Here is a 20,370-nt window from a genome sequence, read left to right as displayed (position 1 = left end):
TGAAATTGTCCAAAATGTCTTGGTATGCTGATGCCTTAAGAGTTCCCTTCACTGGAACTAAGGGGCCAAGCCACCCTGGAAACAAAACCCCACACCATAATACCCCCTCCACCAAACTTTACACTTGGCACAATGTAGTCAGGCAAGCAACGTTTTCCTGGCAACTGCCAAACCCAGACACGTCCATCAGACTGCCAGACAGAGAAGAGCGATTCATCACTCCAGAGAACATGTCTCTATTGCTCTAGAGTCCAGTGGCGGCATGCTTTACACCACTGCATCTGACGCTTTGCATTGCACTTAGTGATGAAAGGCTTGGATGCAGCTGCTTGGCCATGGAAACCCATTCCATGAAGCTCTCTACTCACTGTTGTTGTGCTAATCTGAAGGCCACATGAAGTTTGGAGGTCTTTAGCTATTGACTCTGCAAACAGTTGGTGGCTTCTGTGCATTGTACGCTTCAGCATGCGCTGATCCTGCTCTGTCATTTTACGTGGCCTACCACTTTGTGGCTGAGTTGCTGTTGCTCCCAGTTGCTTTCACTTTGTTATAATCCCACTAACAGTTGACTGTGGAATATTTAGTAGCAAGGAAATTTCACGGATGGACTTATTGCACAGGTGGCAACCTATCACGCTACCATGCTTGAATTCCGTGAGCTCCTGAGAGCGATCTATTCTTTCAAAAATGTTTGTAGAAGCATGTCTAGGTGCTTGATTTTATACACCTGTGGCCAACACCTGAATCCAATGATTTGAAGAGGTATCCCAATACTTTTGGCAATATAATGTATTATTTAATTTGGGATAGAAAATGGAATAGTCAGGTTTTTATTATCACATGTGTCTCTGCTAAGGAGATTCACCCTCACGTTTGATTTATTACAGGAGCAGAGATACTCCAACGGGTGACAATAGTTTTGAAGTGATCGCTTCCTGCTCTGAAGTAAATTTTTTCTAAAGGAACACAGACAGCAAAAAGAAAAAAATTCATAACTAATCAATAATCTAAACAGATCTAAAATGGTGTCTTTACACATACGTTAACCCTTTCGCTGTCAGAGACGTTTTTGCATTTTTGGCACACTTTTGGACCTGAAAATTAGTTCCGTCATACAATATTGCCTCTACTGTTTATCAAACCCATATTTTCAACAGAAAATACACTTAAATTAATTTTAGGGTACACAAACACAATGATATAAAAGATGAAGTGGCATTGAGGAGATAAATACACAACATGTCAAGCCTTAAAAGAGCCAAAAAATGCCCGTGAAATAGCAACAAACTCCAGTACCCAAAATTGTCCACAGATGCCACTTTAAAAGCCTAAAGGCAATTAATTTAGATTTAAATGTGAATTAATGCCCTAGATTTATTACTTTCACCTTGGTGTGTGCAAAGATATCATCATTTTTTAACTTAGCTCTGCTTGACTCGTGCATTTAAGTGTAGTATCTATGTATATGTGTACATACATTTCTGGTGGGGAATGACAGCTCTTAACCTGGAAGTGGAGCCTAAGGTACATGATGGGGGGGGGGGGGGGTGTAGGATATTCCAATGACAATGGAAGTGATTGGGTGGTTTTACAACTGCACAAATCACCTCCATCAGAAAGTTGTCAGTCCGCCTGACAGGTACACACCCACTCACAGCTGCTGTAACATTACATTGATGGCATTAAAACGGTTGAGGAAACCTTAAATAAGAATATTGCACAAATATAACCTGTGTTGATGATGTCTGAAGCTAATAAAATATGGTTGTTCCAGTATATACTCTTCATGTAAACACTCATACTGTGAGCCAATCATCAACTCTGACATCAATAATATTAGCTTGAACTGGTATATTATTTAAAGATTATGCTCTTTCAAATGTGAACATAATGTTATACTAACCTCTACTTGAAAACATCTAATCAAGGTACTGAATGTTTTATATGTGGCTAAGTCCTTTAATTGCTCATATGCAAAGTGATTCTGGCTAATTTACAGGTCTCAAGCCTAACCTGAAGTGACTAAAACTTTAACCCCTTCCAGCCGACCGTACGCATACCGTATGTGCGTATCTTTGTGCTGGGAGCACACTGCACAACACGCTCCCAGCACAAAGACCACGCTGTCAAAGTACTAATGATCGGGACCCGGGACTCCGGGTTCTGGGTCACCTGATTACTGTGATAGCCTCTGACTGGCTATCACAGTGATCAGTCACTGTACAGCCCTCCCCTCTGTTTTTTTTCTCTCTGAATGGTAGAGAGATACATTGTATCTCTCTCTTATTGCAGAGAGAACGTAAACAAATACAAATAAATTAAGAAAATAAATAATAATAATTAAAAAAATAGAAAGGAAAAAAAAAAAAAAACCTAGATCAAGGTTAGATATAGGTCAGTACCAGGGTTAATGTTAGGGTCAAGTATGCGTCTAAGGTTAGAGCCAATAAATTTTGGGCAGGTTTTTTTTTTGTAAAAAAAAGCATTTTTAAAATTAGCAGTGTCGGTGTGTTTTAGGTAGGACTGAAAAAAAGCAAAATGCGCCCTATTGTTTCTGAGCCATACTACGTGCACAAACAACAAATAACATACACATACTGTATATGGTATCACTGCAATCGTCAGGAGCAGGAAAATGTGTTTTGGATTGTTCTTTGGTGGTAGGCTATAGTAGTAGCAGGAAATATACAGCTACATTAAAAAAAGATATTTTTTTTTTACTAGTTTGGGCCAGTTTTTCTTTGGCTACCATCTACCACTAAAAGGAAGCCCAATTCGTCCTGAAAAAAAAGGTATAATCCACCTGGATGCACAAAGTAGTTGTGATATTATGTACGATTCTACTAACACAAAGTTGCAAAATTGTGTTCAGGCATTAAGATTTGTTTTACCTTCAGTCACTAAGGGATTAAAGAGGTAATAAAGGGAAACATTTTTCACTTTAATGCATTTACTGCATTAGGGTAAAAAATTTTCTAGTATTTGTGTTACTGCCTCACCTCCTAATTACTTACCTGAATCCTCACTCGATGCAGCATTGTGCCCACCTGCAGCGGCTGTCCCTTGTGTCCCCCCTCTTACAGGACAGAGATGCAGCAGCGGGAGCCATTGGCTCCTGCTGTTGTCACTCAAATCCTGTACCCAGAGTACAAGGGTCAAGAGCCAAGCCACACTGTGTGTGTCTATGGACGCACACAGCCTGACTTGTGTGCAAGCCCGCACGTGTGTCCCCATAGCAAGAGGTCTCCTATGGTAGCGCACAGAGAAGAGGAGGGGCTAAAATGCTGGTGGGGACCCTAGATAAGGGAAATACCTTTGCACAGAGCAGGAAAGTATAAACCTGTTTATTATTATTTTTTTTCTTATAGCCTTTACAACCCCGTTAAGTTGAACTACAGGCACAAAAATTTTATTCACATATATTCTTGAATAGGCAAAACATGCGTATTCCATGCTGCACAAACTGTGAGATTAATATTTTATTTACATGTTTACAGCTTTCTGGGTCACCTCCCAATTCAATGATAAGAGGTGATGATTCAGATTTATTCATTTCCAATGAGCAGGTGCAACCAATGAGTGATAATTGGCTATGTAGTGTTGCAAAGGTGTGTAACACTAAGCCTGGGTTCACATATATGCCGTGCAGTATATCACATGTGATTCGCACATGAACTGCACCGCATTCCTCTGCAAATCACATTTGTGTGCAGTGCGATTGAAGCCATACATTTTATATGGCTCTAATTGCACCGCACCCGCACCAAAAAGGTGCAGGAGCCTTTTTTGGTCTGCACTAGAATCAGATCGCATGGGTATTCACACCTATGTGATCCGATTCTGCACATCGCACTGCGTTTTGCTGACCGCTTTCGGGGTGTTGTTAACTTAACATACACACCCACAGTGGTTAGCATGAATGGGGTGCGATTCTGATGCGGTGTGGAATTCACACAGAAACCGCTGCAAATTCTGCACTGCATCAGTGTGAACCAGGGCTAAATGTCTATTTTGTCTGGATTTCAGCCTCAGGGCTTTGCCTGTCTTGTTCTAGAGGAGAATGTGAAACGCAACTTTGGGATAGAGTTGTCATGGAGGCCAGGAGGAAACCTTCTGTAGGTGGCTATTTAAATTTCCAAGTACTAGTTAGGAGCCTCTACCCTCAACCCTCTGTTATACAAGTGATAAATGCCAGAGCCATTACTAGGCTTCAGGATTAGAATGAAACAATGGTGGACAAGCACAGGTACTTTCAGGCACCACTAGGTACAGTATGTGCATTTTCCCAGTTACATACAGTATGTTTTAAACACATTAGTGCACAAAATAGGTTTAAATAAAGTAGAACTATTCCTTCCCATTGAAAAATATGTGCTGCAACTCTGAAATACAAGTGTATTGGCACTTTTCACTTACTCCCTTTGCAATGTCACGCAACTGAGCCTACCAGTGAAGTCCTCCAAATGCACCTTCCTGTCACGTAGTGGCAATGATGCTGCACTGTTCCTGAATACAGCACAGATTTGCCATTCTCAAGTAGGCTTTGCCTTTCTGCACTACTGCACTACTGCGCTCTCAGTATTTTCTCTGTTGATTCACAAGATTGTAGCCTGGCTACTACTTTCTGGATTGACAGTGCTGCCTCTGTTGCTGAAACCTTCCCAATGTCTGCTGCAGTGTCTGGGAAGGGAATCCTGTGAGATACAAATGACGTAGGATCTTTCTCAGTCAGGGAGGGTACAAGAAGTTTTTGGCTTGCTTTGTGAGGCTTGTGTACATATTAACTGGATTTGGTATTTGTTTAGACCATCATACAGGAGCCTTTAGTTGCACTTTAACCACTTGCCCTCCTGAGGATCTATCCCCCCTCCCTTCCTGACCAGGCCATTTTTTGCGATACAATTGGGCGGTCATGCAATGCTGCACCCAAATGGAATTGATATCCTTTTTTTTCCCCACAAATGGAGCTTTATTTCAGTGGTATTTTATTACCTCTACATTTTTTTTTTCATTATAAACAAAAAAAGACAGACAATTTTGAACAAAAACCCAATATTTTTGAATTTTTGCTATAAAACATATCCAGTAAAAAAAAATTAAAAATCAAAGTTCATAATAAATTTAGGCCAAAATGTATTCTGCCACATGTCTTTGCTAAAAGAAAATCCCAATACGTGTAAATTAATTGGTTTGCTTGAAAGTTATAGCATCTACAAACGGCGGTATATATACTGGAATTTTTTTTTCATACCAGTAACGGCGGCATTTTAGCGACTTATAGCAGGACTGCAGTGGGCATTCTAAAACTGGGGGGGGGGGATGACTAACTGCCACTGACATCTCCAGTGACACTAATATAGTGATCAGTACTAATAAAAAGCACTGATCAATGATTAACTGCCACTGACATCTCCAGTGACACTAATACAGTGATCAGTGCTAATAAAAAGCACTGACACTGTACTAATGACACTGGGCAGGAATGGGTTAACATGTGGGGTGATTAAAGGGTTAACTGTGTGCTGTGTGCTGTTTTACTATGTGACCTGTGTGTGTTTTTACTAGGTAAGCATGCTGCCTTGTCTTTCTCTGCTATGCATGCGTATACATATCTATATATATGTGATTTTGCGCAGCCCTGCATTTATGGCAAAATTTGATTTTTAAATTTTTTTTACTGGACATGTTTTATAGCAAAAAGTCCAAAATATTGTTTGTTTTTTTTTCTAGAGCAAAAAAATAAAAAACGCACAGGCGATCAAATACCACTGAAAGAAAAAGCTCTATTTGTGTGAAAAAAGGACATAAATTTCATTTATGTACTATATTGCATGACCGCACAATTGTCCGTTAAACAGCCCTGCATAGCAAAAAAATGGCGTGAATTGCAGTATCTATACCATAGTTTGTAGACGCTATAACTTTCACACAAAGCAATCAATATACACTTATTGGGATTTTGTTTTACCAAAAACATGTAGCAGAATACATTTTGGCCTAAATTTATAACTAACTTTGAGTTTACTATATATTTTTTATAGCTGAAAGTAAAAAAATATAGTTTTTCTTCAAAATTTTTGGGTTTTTTTTGTTTATAGCGTGAAAAATAAAAAGCGCACAGGTGATCAAATACCACCAAAAGAAAGCTCTATTTGTGTGAAAAAAAGGACGTAAGTTTTGTTTGGGTGCAGCATTGCATGACCGCGCAATTATCAGTTGAATTAGTGCAGCGCCGAGTAGCAAAAAGAGGCCTGGTCATTAAGGGGGGTAAATCCTCAGGAGGGCAAGTGGTTAACCTAACCTGACAATTATTACAGGATTGAAAAAAATGGAATATCATATTAGCAATACTCTTGACATACCAGAGCTTCACTGGGTATACATTGCTCCTATACAAATTAAAAGGGTCAGTAAATGTTATTTTACTACTCTTTAATGAAGCTTCATTGGTTACACCTATTGTTTCCTTTGAAAAATATCTCCAAAGCACCCATTGATCCAAAGACATAACAATGAAGATAAATTACTAAACACCTTTCTGCCAATCAATAGATTCTTGAACTGAATTACAGTTTTGCACAGAACAATCTATCTTAGCTGTATATTTAGAGTAAACACAAAGGAAAACATAAGCCAATGCCATAACTTCAACAAATTATCCTGCATTACCCAGTGCTGTAACCTGACAAAAGAAAACAGTTCATTTTTTACTAGACAGTAAAATCATTTCTACCTAGGAAAGAAATGATGTATACATATTGTTATTACAGTTACCTGACCAGTACTTTCGCTTTCATTGATCTCTGCTGGTTCTGGTCATTAGAGTTGCACCGTAACATACCGGTGTCTGACACTTATTATAGAGTGGAATGAGCATGCCGTACCCACAGAAAATGAGCTTTAGCCCACACACACACAGTGCATACATCAATAAGAGGAAGGTCTAGAACATTTTTAGCAAATACAGAAAATTCCTGTTCATATTGTCACCTCCAGTGAGGCTGGAAGCAAAATGCATATTGCATCACCAAATCTAAGGACGGACTAGCTGCAATATATTACAATTTTGCTTTGGGGTTTAGAATATGTAAACCCAACATTTAATATTCCTGATATGTGCCTGCTGTACCATGTACTTGTATGAAAATGTATCCTGTTCTCTTTGTATTGCTTCCTTTGTTTAGAATCTCCGGTGTTCCTGCTCCGGAGTTTCTCTGCTTTCCTATTAAAAACTGACTACACTAGGCATGAGAGCACAGCATGGTTAGTTCTGTAGCTGTGCTGGGAACACAGTGGTGGGGATTTACTAAAACTGATTCACTCAGAATCTGGTGCACCTGTCGGCGAATCAGCTTCTAACCTCAGCTTGTTCACTTAAGCTTTGGCAATAAAGCGTGGAAGTTGATTGGATTCAATGCAGAAGTCCACCTGATTTTGCAGCTTTAGTTATAGGGCAGCACAGTGACTAAATGGTTAGCACTTCCACCTGATAGTATTAGGGTTGTTGGGTTGAATCCCAAGCACAGCACCAGCTGCCTGGAGCTTGCATGTTCTCCCTGTGCCTGCATGGGTTTCCTCTGGGCTCTTCGGTTTCCTCCCACTCTCCAAAGACATGCTAGTAGGTTAATTGGATCCTGTCTAAAGTGGCTCTGGTATTTGTATGTATGAATGTAGGTTAGGGATTGTACACCTCTTGAAGGTTAGGGACCAGGGGCGGACTGACAACTCATGGGGCCCCCGGGCAATAGGGGATCATGGGGCCCCTGTGTCCTTGCCCAAACTCAAAAAATTCTATGAAAAATGTACCAGGGGCATCTCATGGGGCCCCCTACTGACCCCAGGCCCTTGGGCAGTTTCCAACTGGTCAGTCCGCCCCTATTAGGGACTGATGTGAATGTACAATATATATGTAAAGCACTGCATAAATTGACAGTGCTATATAAGTACCTGTAATAACAGTAATTAAACCCCACTGTGGTCTCCTCCACTGATCAGGCTTCTTCTGCCCCCCCACACAGCCATTCACTGGGAAGATCAGTGTACTACTGTTTCTCCTCCCCTGCTCCTATGCAGCTGAGCACAGAGGGTATTCAATCACTTAATAAAAAGGTGTACACAATTTTTGTTTGTTTTTTTTTTTATACACAAATGTTTTGCCTTTCATTTCTATTTTAAACTGAATGGGTTGTTTTGCAAGGTGAGGGTTTACAATCACTTTGCTATAACTTAGTCCCTTACATGCAAACATCCATATACAGTTGTAGACTTTTTGAAAATGAAGTGCGTTATGAGCAATGAAGAAGTCTGGATGGGTAGGAGAAATGTTTCTGGTGTGAAAGAGACTTTTGAGGGGAGCAATGAGAGAGGCTGGGAGGATGTTGCATGGGGATAAGCTCAGGCTGGACTTTGCACTGTGCAATATAGTGTTTATGTGCAAAATAACAAAATGCATTTTAAAACATTCTTTTCCATTTGTTAGCTTAAATTAAAAAACATGAATGGATTTTTTTATTAAAAATGAAAAAAAAGATGCTCATACAGTATGCCTAATATTTGTATGGCGCAAGCACAGGTTGGGAATAGTATTGGCAGATACTATATTTTTTAATACCATCTTGAAGAATTATCAGGGGCATTTTAGCAAAGTGCCATCTGATCATCTCTTCTCTTTCTTCTCATATATAATCTGTTCTTAACATCCGCCTTAACTGAGAGACTCCTTGCTATCAATTTTGCTTAATGATAATCATTGCTGCTCTTAACATCCACCTTTAACTGAAACTGAGTTCATGCTATCAATTTAGCTTCATGATAATCATTGTTGCTTTTAAAGTGGTTGTAAACCCTTACACGTACCCAGTGAAGAAACAGGTCTAAAGTGATAAACAGAGAAGATACAAGTGTATCATGAGTTGTACCTACTTATCTGCAGCCATTTGTCCTATAAATTGTTCTAAAAACACACAGATCAAAGGATTTTTTTCAGCTTTGGAAAGCTGGGGTCAGGTTGTGATCTAACATTACAAGCAGAGCACAGAGTTCCCTGTTATATGACAGCTGATTGGGGGGAAGGGACACCCCCTCCCCCCAACAGATTCATAGAGGGAAAAAAACAGAGCAGAGTCTATGAGTCACCTGCTGTGTGCTGGGGAATGGGGTGGGGATTGTCTCCCTTGAAGGCTGAGGTGTTGGCTTAGAGTCTTTTCAGTGACTCATAGAAGAGAAAGAGAGATCAGAGAGGAACCACATTCAATGCTTTGGATTTAGGCTAGTACAGTTGCTTCTTTCACAGTCGGCTTTCAAATTTCTCCGTCCTGGAACATGTGCTGTCTAACCTTCCTTCTGACATTCGGTTCCTCTCTCCTTAAACTCTCTTTCCATTACCCCTCTACTACACTCCACAGCTTATATACTGTGTGTGTGTATATATATATATATAAAACCCTTCACCCTGACCCTTTCTCACTGCACTCATCACCTCCTTCTTATTCAACAACCACATGCTGACAAATCTTCCAGAGGCCTTTGGCATGTGCCTTTATGTAAACCTTCACACTTCCATATTATGATCCTCCCCTTTCTACTCCTCCTAACCTCTGGAGATGTTTTCCCTAATCCTGACTCTCCCCCATCTAACTACCACCCCCCACACCCAGCACCCCTATTCATCTGGCAGCAATCACAATCCATACACTTTAATTTCAACTCTTCATCTTCCCAAAACCACCTTCTCATGTGCCCTTTGGAAGGCCATCTTAGTCTGTTACAAGCTCATCTTGGTCCATAATTTTTTGTCTCTAACGCCTTGAATCGATTTTCTGTTACTGAGACTGGCTTCAAGAATCTGACTCTGCCTCTCCAGCTTCCCTCTCCCAAGGTGGCCTCCACTAGACTTACTGGAGTTGGAATCCTAACCCCACAAAGAACTTTCAGGTTTTTTTCTCACCTCCTTTCCACATTGCTAAACAGACCTATTTTCTGCTCCCACTAGCACCCTCTCATGCTGTCTTGTCAACACTTTCATTCATCAGTCTTGTCAACACATCATCTTCCACTGCCTCCACCAACTAACTCACTCATTGCCCATGAGATTGCCAATCATTACAGACATAACTTTGAAGCTATTTGTGATGAGATCCTCTATCTAGATATCTATTATTTTAACATTCTGTGTCCACCTCCACTTACACTGATTCCCGCTTCTAGATCTGTTACCATAGATGACCTTGTAAAAGTTGTTTTCTAATGCCCACCTAAAAACTTCCCCCTAGTCCTCCTTTCTTTACCACTACTATGGTCTCCCTTTCCAACTACTATGATCTCCCTCTATATTACACTCTATAACTCATATCTCCAATCTCTCCCTCTATGCTGTCATCTTCCCAAATCCTGTAAAACATACATTGGTCACCAAGCCCTCTCTGGACTCCACCAACCTGACAAGCAAAGACACATCTCCGTGTTCCCCTACAACCTTCTAGAACACCTAGTTTACAATTTTTGACTTATTTTAGCCTGGATTTTGCCCACAACACTCCACAAAAACTGCCTTCCTAAAACTCACTAACAACTTACTATCTGCTAAAACCAAAGGGCACTAGTCCGTATTTTTACTCCTTGATCTCTCTGCTGCCTTTGGTACAATTGATCACACACTCCTCCTAAAAAACTCCAGTGCCTGCAACTCTGATCTTTGCTCTTGATCCTCTTACCTTTCTCATGGACTCCCAAATTTTTCTCTCCACTCCTCTGTTCACCCTGTCAGTCTGCTCACACATCACTTTTTTACTAACTGACATTTTGATATGGATGTCAAACCACCTGCTGAATTTCAATCTTTCCAAATCTGAGCCCATCATTTTTGTTACTACCTATGTCCCCTCCCCTGACTTCTCTGTCAACATCAATGGCACAACTAATAATCCTTCCTCTAATGCTAAGGTGCTAGGTGTAATCCTGGATTCTGACCTCTCCAGTTACCCCAACATCGAATCACGGTCCAATCACGGCCACCTTAACCTCCATAACATCTCCAAAAAAAGCTTCTTCTGAACCAAAGACACCACAAAGCTACTAATTCACATCATATTTACTTTCCTTGACTTTTACAGCTCCCTCTTCATTGGCCCATCCTTACATAGGCTATCCCCTCTTCAGTCCATCATAAATGCTGCTACCAGATTTATCCACCTTACCAACTATTCACTTTGCCAGTCTCTCCACTGGCTTATGCTCTCCCAATGAATAAAATTCAAAAGACTAACTACAACATATAAAGCCATCCACATTTCTGTCCCGAGATTCATCATTAACCTCTTCTCAAAATAGCAACCAAAATATCCCTGTCACGGAGTGCCCATGCCTTCCCCAATCCCCTTTGCCTGCTGTCCCTCCACCCCTCCCTCCCCCTTTGCAGAGTCCTCCTGTCCTGCCAGCCTACATCAAAGGGCTGTGCAGGATGGGAGGAAATGCCACCTGTGGTGCGGTTAGCACCTTTCCTCTGGCAAAGCTGTCAAAGAGTCTGACATCCCAAGTGCAAGCCACCGGGTGTCTCTGTGTGCCCCCCTCCTTGTCCCAGCAGGGGCAGCGCGGACCCGAGGCTTGCTGCGCTTGGCACCCCACCGGAGACAAAGGCCGCGCTCCCTGCATATGGCCGTAGCGAGGGGGGAATGCCCCATTGCCCCAGCAAAGTGGCGCTGGGCCAGCACGAGACCAGGCTCTCTCTCTCTCTTTCTTCCTCCTGTGCTGTCCGGCCGCTCTCCCTCGGCCCGCCGCCACCGCTGTCATGGGAGGTTCAAGTAGGGGACCGGGCCTCCGCAGCCATCCCTGCTGAGCGCTCTGCATGAGCCCCCCTCCTCAAAGGTCAGACCCCACAGCCATGACTTCCGCTGCTGTTCCTGGCAAGCTGGCCACTGCCAGGGCCTCTGCCTGCTGATCGCTGGGCCCCTGGAGAAGCTGGCTGCTGTAAGGGCCCCTGCCTGCTGATTGCTGGGCCCCTAGAGAAGCTGGCCACTGTGAAGGCCCCTGCCTGCTAATCGCTGTTGTCCTCTGAAAAGCTGGCTGCTGTGAGGGCCGCCGTCCGTTGCTGAGGGTCCCTGGGAAGCCGCCCTGTCTGCTGATCACTGGGGACCTGGGAAGATGCCCTGTCTGCTGATCGTGGGGCCCCTGGGAAGCCATCCTGTCTGCTGACCGCTTTGTCCCTGGAAGCCGCCTGCTGCTGAGCACCTGCAAGACGCCTATCGTGAGTGTCCCTAGAAGCCATGAACTGTCCCTATTCTGCGCACAGACCGCCCTCGTCTTGAACTGTCCCTGTTGTGTGCACAGACCACCCGTGTCATGAACTGTCCCTATTGTGTGCACAGACCACCCTTGTCCTGAACTGTCCCTGTTGTGCGCACAGACCACCCATGTCATGAACTGTCCCTATTGTGTGCACAGACCACCCGTGTCATGAACTGTCCCTATTGTGCGCTCAGATCACCCGTGTCCTGAACTGTCCCTATTGTGCGCTCAGACCACCCTTGTCATGAGCTGCCCCTATTGCACGCCCAGAATACCCTTACTTGAACTGCCCCATGGCGTTTCCGGAGTAGAGCTACCTGGGATGCCCCTGAGTGCTTGAGCCATCGCTACCTGCTGAGTCCCCGTGAGCCTGATGTCCCTAGAAAGCTGGGTGGGAGCTGTGCTGAAAGTCAGCCCCCCTAGTCAAGGTCCTGCTGAGTCCTAGTGAGCCCAATGTCCCTAGAAAGCTGGATGAGAGCTGTGCTGAGGTCAGCCCCCCCCCCCCTAGTCAAGGTCCCGTTGAGTCCCCGTGAGCCTGTTGTCGTCCATAGTACGCTGTGTTGAGGCCAGACTCCACAGCCAAGGACCCGTTGAGTCCCCATGAGCTTGATGTCAAACCTAGTACGCTGTGTTGAGGCCAGACTCCACAGCCAAAGTCCCGTTGAGTCCCTGTGAGCCTGATTTTGTCCCTAATACGCTGTGTGGGAGCTGTGTTGAGACCAGACTCCACAGCCAAGGTCCATTGAGTCCCCGTGAGCCTGTTGTCCCTAGTACACTGTGTGGGAGCTGTGTTGAGGCCAGACTCCACAGCCAAGGTCCATTGAGTCCCCCTGAGCCTGTTGTCCCTAGTACGCTGTGTGGGAGCTGTGTTGAGACCAGACTCCACAGCCAAGGTCCATTGAGTCCCCGTGAGCCTGTTGTCCCTAGTACGCTGTGTGGGAGCTGTGTTGATACCAGACTCCACAGCCAAGGTCCCGTTGAGTCCCCGTGAGCCTGTTGTCCCTAGTACGCTGTGTGGGAGCTGTGTTGAGGCCAGACTCTACAGCCAAGATCCTGTTGAGTCCCTGTGAGCCGATGTTGTCCCTAGAAAGCTGTGTGGGGGTTGTGCTGAGGTCAGACCCCATCGCCAAGGTCACGCTGAGTCCCCGTGAGCCCGCCTACTGTGGGTGTCCCTACAAGCCGTGCCATGAACTGGCCTGATTGAGTGTCTTTCATAGTTCAATAAAGCTTTGTGTGTTCCTCATCTTCTTTGTGTGTTCTGTCCTACCTACGCTTCCGTCACAATCCCCCTTTGCTTCCCTAAAACCTCCTGCTCTCTAGTTCCCTCCTCACCAACCCCACCAGGATTTTTCCAGAGTCTGCCTTTTGGTGATCCCTGAAACTCATCTCTCAGGGAGGCCTACCCTACCTCTACCCTATAAACTGTACTTGGACTTCCTCCATCGGTTTATCCCTCACAGCTATTACCTTTTGTATCACTTGATTGTCCCTTTTAGATTCTAACCCTCTTGTATTGAATTTTATTGTAACTGTACTGTCATCCTTTATTTTGTAAAGTGCTGCACAAACTGTTGGTGCTATATAAATCATGAATAATAATAATACTCTCCTAGGTAAGCACATTTGTCATAGAATTATTGTGAACTGACACATTTTGATGTTGCTAAATTTAGTCTGGTCATCTAGGCTTTAATGACCTCTGGTCATAAATAGGTTAAGCACGTCAGTAACGGTCAAATGTAAATATGTATATACACACATACTTTGTAGGCAGAGCTGTCCTGAATAAGAATAAATCCACTAAGTTAATTATAATTTCACTGAGTTAATTATTATAAATAGTGTTGGGCATTTGCTTTCAGACAAAATAGCATACTGCATAACAAAACAAACTACACAAATATATCCATTCACTACAAAACCATCTAAAGCCTTGACACTGTCAGTCCGTAACACTTCCCTATCATATGCTACATTTTGCTTTCTCATAGGTAATGCTATGCTTGATAGCTTTTCAAATTTAATTTAAAAGACCAAAGAGTATGACAATAACAATCCATTGAATCCCATTATTTTACATTATATGCTGCTTTTGTTAGTTTCACTTAAATTATTTCATAAAAGTCAGTTCAAGCTGAAGTCATGTCCTAAATTATCTCTGAGCTAAATATAGTTTTAGACTGGAATTTGGAAGTGGATGGAATTTGTTTGATTACTTCGGTCATGCACATTTTTCTGCTAAGGTCTAGATATTAAGGTTTTAATAAAATAATAAAATGACCCTGTAGCATTTCCTAATTTTACAATGGTGTAAGATTTACTTTTATAATCTGTTAGAACAGTTTCTCGTCTACAGGCAAGGAAAATCCCAAGAGCCAAGTATTTTTTCCTGGAAAATTTGTATTTTTTTAGTGTTTTTAACATACTATGAAAAAACATCTTGGTCTAAATAACATTATAGATGTACTGATTTTAGACATAAACATTATTACCATAGTAAAATCTGTGATTATTAAAGATATATATTTATAGATTGAGAAGTCATGTATAATCATTATATATTCAGGTTCAGCTTCCTGCTTTCCAGACATCTACAATGGTTTGTTGAACAGTTCCTTCTCACAATGCAAATCTTTAAGTTGCCCAATTCATTAAACATAATGCACTCCCTTTGTGAAAGCTGTTGTAGCTCAACAGATGTCAAGAGTGAGACAGTGAGTCATGGGGATTTTATATGGAATCTAGCTTGTTCTGCACTAGTGAGCCAAAGCCAAGTGTAATATTGTTAGCCAGTCTCTATGCCTGAACGTAGCAAACAGTAACTTTTCCTTTCTACAAACATTTTTTTATATCCAAGTATATTATTCATGTTTTCTTTACTTATATAGGTTTAATGTATACTTTTCCAATTCTGACCAACTTTAAGCACCTGCTTGATACTTATCAAGCAGGTGCTTAAAAACTTATGTGACTGCATGCTAAATTGATTTTAAACCATAAACCACTGGCATATCTTAATTTCCTCAGGCACACTTTGAACCACCATCTTTAACCATGCATTACTGGACTAAATGGCTCTGTTGAAATATTGACAGTCATTTAAAGTTTGATAAATGCCATATAATGGGTATTCATATATTAGTGTCATGGCACAGTTTCGGTGCAGCAAAGCGAAACAAAACAAAAAGCGCACCAACCTTGCGCATTACCTCAGTAACCAAATTTTATTGAATACAAAATGATACTCACAAACAGCGAAGTAATTCAAGCATGTAAGTCCTCAGAGGGACTTGAAAATTAAGCAGCCCGTGAGAGTCCCATCATAGGGGTAGACACTCAGAGTGTCTACCCCTATGATGGGACTCGCGCAGGCTGCCCAGTTTTCAAGTCCCTCTGAGGACTTACATGCATGAATTACTTCGCTGTTTGTGAGTATCATTTTGTATTCAATAAAATTTGGTTACTGAGGTAATGCGCAAGGTTGGTGCGCTTTTTGTTTTGTTTTGTTTTGCAGTACTGGTCGGGCTTCCCCAGCCTTGTTTGGAGCTGCACAACCCTATATGCACTGGTGGTCGAATTTTTCCAGTTCTGGTTCCATCTATCCACCACCTATCTGGTTCTCAGAGAGCAGGAGAGTTTGTTTCTGGTTCTAATTAACACAGTTTCGGTGGAGACATAATACCTTTAGTAAACAGAACTAGTAAGTACACTGAGAAAACTTTTCCAAGTTTGACTAAATTGCTCTTCCTACAACTGTCAAACAGGTGCTGAAAAACGTACGCGAGTGCATACTAAATAGATTTTAAACCGTGTTTTCACGAATACATAACTATCATATCTTCACTTGCCTCAGGCACACTCTGAACCGCCATTTTGAATCATGCTTTGTTGGATTAGTGACAGTCATTTAAAGTTTGATAAATGCCAGGAAATGGGTATTTGCACATTAGCCTCACGGCACAGTTTAGGTTCAGCAGCGATAGCTTCAATAAACCAGACCCAGGAAATGTGCTGAGCCACTGAGAGTTCCCTTATGTGGTTAGTACACAAATTCTATATTTATTACCATTTAAAATATGGAAATGAAAGCCTGAAAATATGATAATGATATCAAAAATCAAAATATTCATTCAAAATATTCACTTACTGAAAGTGCTCTATACTTTTAACCACTTGCCGACCGCGCATAGCCGAAAGACGGCTTCACCGCGGCCGGCCAGTTCTGAGTGGACGTCATATGACGTCCTCCCAGAACGCGCTCTCCTGCGCGCCCCAGGGGGCGCGCACCCGGCGATCTCCGTGATCGCTGTGTCCTACGGACACAGCTGATCACGTGATGTGGTGAAAGGCCGATCCCACCGGCCTTTTACCACGTGATCAGCGGTGTCCAATGACACGCTGATCACAGGAAAATGCAAGTGCCGATTCTCGGCTGCACTTTCCTCACGCTGTCAGATCGTGAGGAAAGTACTGCCGAGAACCGGCAGTTGTCAGAGCGGGGATCGGCACCGATCATCAGGGCACTGATGATCAGTGCCCTGATGATCGGTGCCCAGCAGTGACCCCCGCAAGTTCCGATCAGCAGTGCGCCCACTAGCCCCGCCCACCCATTCCCAGCAGTGCCCCCACCTGTGCCCAGCAGTGCCCCCACCTGTGCCCAGCAGTGCACCCACCTGTGCCACTCTGCAGTGCCACCTACCTGTGCCCAGAAGTGCCACCTACATGTGCCCAGCAGTGCCACCCACCTGTGCCCACCCACCTGTGCCCACCAGTGCCACCCACCTGTGCCCACCAGTGCCACCCACCTGTGCCCACCCACCAGTGCTGTCCACCAGTGCCACCCACCAGTGCAGCCCAGCAGTGCTGCCAGTCAGTGCCACCAGTCAGTGCCCAGGGGTTGTGCCAGTCAGTGCCGCCAGTCAGTGCCCAGAAGTGATGCCAGTCAGTGCCGTCTATCAGTACCCATCATCAGTGTCACCTATCAGTGCCGCCTATCAGTGCTGCATATCAGTGCCGCCTATCCGTGACCCCTAATTAGTGCTGTCTATCAGTGCCGCCTATCCGTGCCACCTCATTAGTACTGCCTATCAGTGCCCTTTAGTGCTGCCTATCAGTGCCCATCAGTGCCGCCTATCAGTGCCCATCAGTGCCGCCTCATCAACGCAAATCAGTGAAGGAGAAAAAATACCTGTTTGAAAAATTTTATAAAAGAAACAAATAAACTTTTTTTTTTTTTCAAATTTTTTGCACTTTTTTTAATTTATAGCGCAAAAAGTAAAGCGCCCAGTGGCGATTAAATACCACCAAAAGAAAGCTCTATTTGTGAGAAAAAAATGATCAAAATTTCATATGGGTACAATGTTGCATGACCGCGCAATTGTCAATCAAAGTGCGGCAGCGCTGAAAGCTGAAAATTGGCCTGGTAAGGAAGGGGGTATAAGTGCCCGGTAGGCAAGTGGTTAATCTTTCTGATTTATTTTGAGACTTTCCCATTGGTGTAAGTGGCTCTTTATCACTGTCTGCTGGTTTTGAAATGGGGCTAACTGGGGCTAACTGGCTCCTGAACTTCAACAAAAAACATTTCAGAGAAAAACTGAAATATGTGCTTGACTAGGGGCTCTCTATTTTTTAACATGAAATGTCTTCTCTTCTTTTCGCCCTCTATAGAACATAGAGGAAGGTCTACTTAACTGACCTAAAAAAACAGACTTGCTGTAGTACCTGATTTCATAAACAGGTGAAACTAAAACATCAAAAGTATCATCAGTTAAGCGATGCAGATAGAAGACCTATTAAAAAAAGGCCCAGGACAGAATCTACCAAAGCGATCCCTTACAGAGATTTACTTATAATCCTTTTTAAACTATATACTCCTTCTATAGCACACTTGGGAAAATGTCAAATGAGGTAATTAAAAATAAGGTAAGCCTATCACAAATTGAGCATATGATGAAAAGATAAGAGATGCAAATCTCTACATTTTTTTGTATAAAGTGAATTGCCCCTCCCCTGTCCACCTCCTGATCCAGCTTATTGGTCATTGAGGCCACCCATTATATTAAAGGCAGAAAAAAAATGCCAGAACCTCTGGTAGAAAAAAAAGCAGCAGAAAAAAATGCTCATAGTGGCTCGTATTGCATGTGAGTTTATGAGTGTTTATGGGCATTTTATTTTATAAGTGTTCTTTGCTTATTTTTCAATGTACGCATGAAAATGAAGAATGCTTCTAAACATCACGTTTATGTGTACCTATGTGCGTTTATGAGCGTTAAGCTTTTTCTGCCTGAAAGCTCCTCTCAAAAACATGATTCTGAAGGATTTTTTTTCTGTCTCTAAGCTCTTCTTTGAAGATATGCCTGTAAGCTCCCCAATGTGCATGAACACAGACTAACATAGAGCTGCTTCTATAGGTTCTTCAACTGTTGTCAGGCTACCATCTTTCGTTACCATAATTAGTTAATACCTCCTGTCCTGTGCAATGATCACTATATGACATTTTCTAAATTAATTGAAAAACACCTGACCCAATTAAGCTATGCACTTCCCCAGCTCCATGACGTGTCTTTGCAATAGGTCAACAATTTAGTGAACCCCAAAGCAAAATACTGCATGTACAGTAGATAAAAATGAATTACCTCCATATTACAGCTTTCACTATATATTTATCAAATGAAGAAAGGATGCCACCCTGCAAAGTTTTTTTTTATGTTCCTCTTTGCTCATTTTTCAATGTACGCATGAAAAATGGATAATGCTCTTAAAGATCACGTTTATGTGCGTTAAGCTTTTTTCTGCCTGAAAGCTCCTCTCAAAGACATGATTCTGAAGGGTTTTTTTCTGTCTCTAAGCTTTGAAGACATGTCAGTAAACTCCCCAATGTGCATGAACACATAGACTAACATAGAGCTGCTTCTATAAGCTAAACAAAAAAATGCAAAACGCCTATACACTATATTGCCGAAAGTATTGGGACACCCCTCCAAATCATTGGATTCAGGTGTTCCAATCACCTCCATGGCCACAGGTGTATCAAATCATCAAATCAAGCACCTAGGCATGCAGACTGCTTCTACAAACATTTCTGAAAGAATGCGCCGCTCCCAGGTGCTCAGTGAATTCAATGGTACCATGATAGGTTGCCACCTGTGCAATCCATGAAATTTCCTTGCTATTAATATTCCACGGTTAACTGTTAGTGGTATTATAAGAAAATGGAAGCAACTGGGAACAACAGGAACTCAGCCACAAAGTAGTTGGCCACGTAAAATGACAGAGTGGGGTCAGCGCATGCTGAAGCACACAGTGTGCAGAAGTCTCCAACTGTCTGCAGAGTCAATAGCTAAACTTCGTGTGGCCTTCAGATTAGCACAACAGTGCGTAGAGACCTTCATGGAATGGGTTTCCATGGCCGAGCAGCTGCATCCAAGCCTTACATCCCCAAGTGCAATGCAAAGTGTCGGATGCAGTGGTGTAAAGCATGCCACCACTGGACTCTAGAGCAGTGGAGACATGTTCTCTGGAGTGACAAATCATGCTTCTCTGTCTGGAAATCTCATGGACGTGTCTGGGTTTAGCGGTTGCCAGGAGAACAGTACTTGCCTGACTGCATTGTACCAAGTGTAACGTTTGGTGGAGGGGGAATTATGGTGTGGGGTTGTTTTTCCAGGGTTGGGCTTGGGAACTCTTAAGGCGTCAGCATACTAAGACATTTTGGACAATTTCATGCTGCCAACTTTGTGGGAACAGTTTAGGGATGGCCCCTTCCTGTTCCAACATGACTGCACACCAGTGCACAAAGCAAGGTCCATAACGACATGGATGAGCAAGTTTGGGGTGGAGGAACTTGACTGGCCTGCACCTCAACCCGATAGAACACCTCTGGAATTAATTACAGCGGAGATTGCTAGCGAGGCCTTCTCGTTCAAAATCATTGCCTGACTTTAGAAATGCGCTTCTGGAAGAATGGTCAAACATTCCCATAGACACACTCCTAAACCTTGTGGACAGCCTTCCCAGAAGAGTTGAAGCTGTTATAGCTGCAAAGGGTGGGCCAACCCAATATTGAACCCTATGGACCAAGACTGGGAT

At 42.9% G+C, this 20,370-nt stretch overlaps 1 protein-coding gene across 1 annotated transcript in view; it reads right to left on the bottom strand.

Moving 5' to 3' along the window:
- CNTNAP2 (contactin associated protein 2) overlaps positions 1-20,370 on the bottom strand; it is a 2,186,758-nt gene that overhangs the window by 317,239 nt on the left and 1,849,149 nt on the right. The window lies entirely within an intron of this gene.

The sequence above is a fragment of the Staurois parvus genome, unplaced genomic scaffold (assembly GCF_062004578.1).
Source record: "Staurois parvus isolate SC_StPar_1 unplaced genomic scaffold, SC_StPar_1.0 ptg000020l, whole genome shotgun sequence".
Taxonomy (NCBI): domain Eukaryota; kingdom Metazoa; phylum Chordata; class Amphibia; order Anura; family Ranidae; genus Staurois; species Staurois parvus.
The sequence above is the reverse complement of the archived record's forward strand: the minus strand, read 5'-3'. Positions and strand labels throughout refer to the sequence as shown.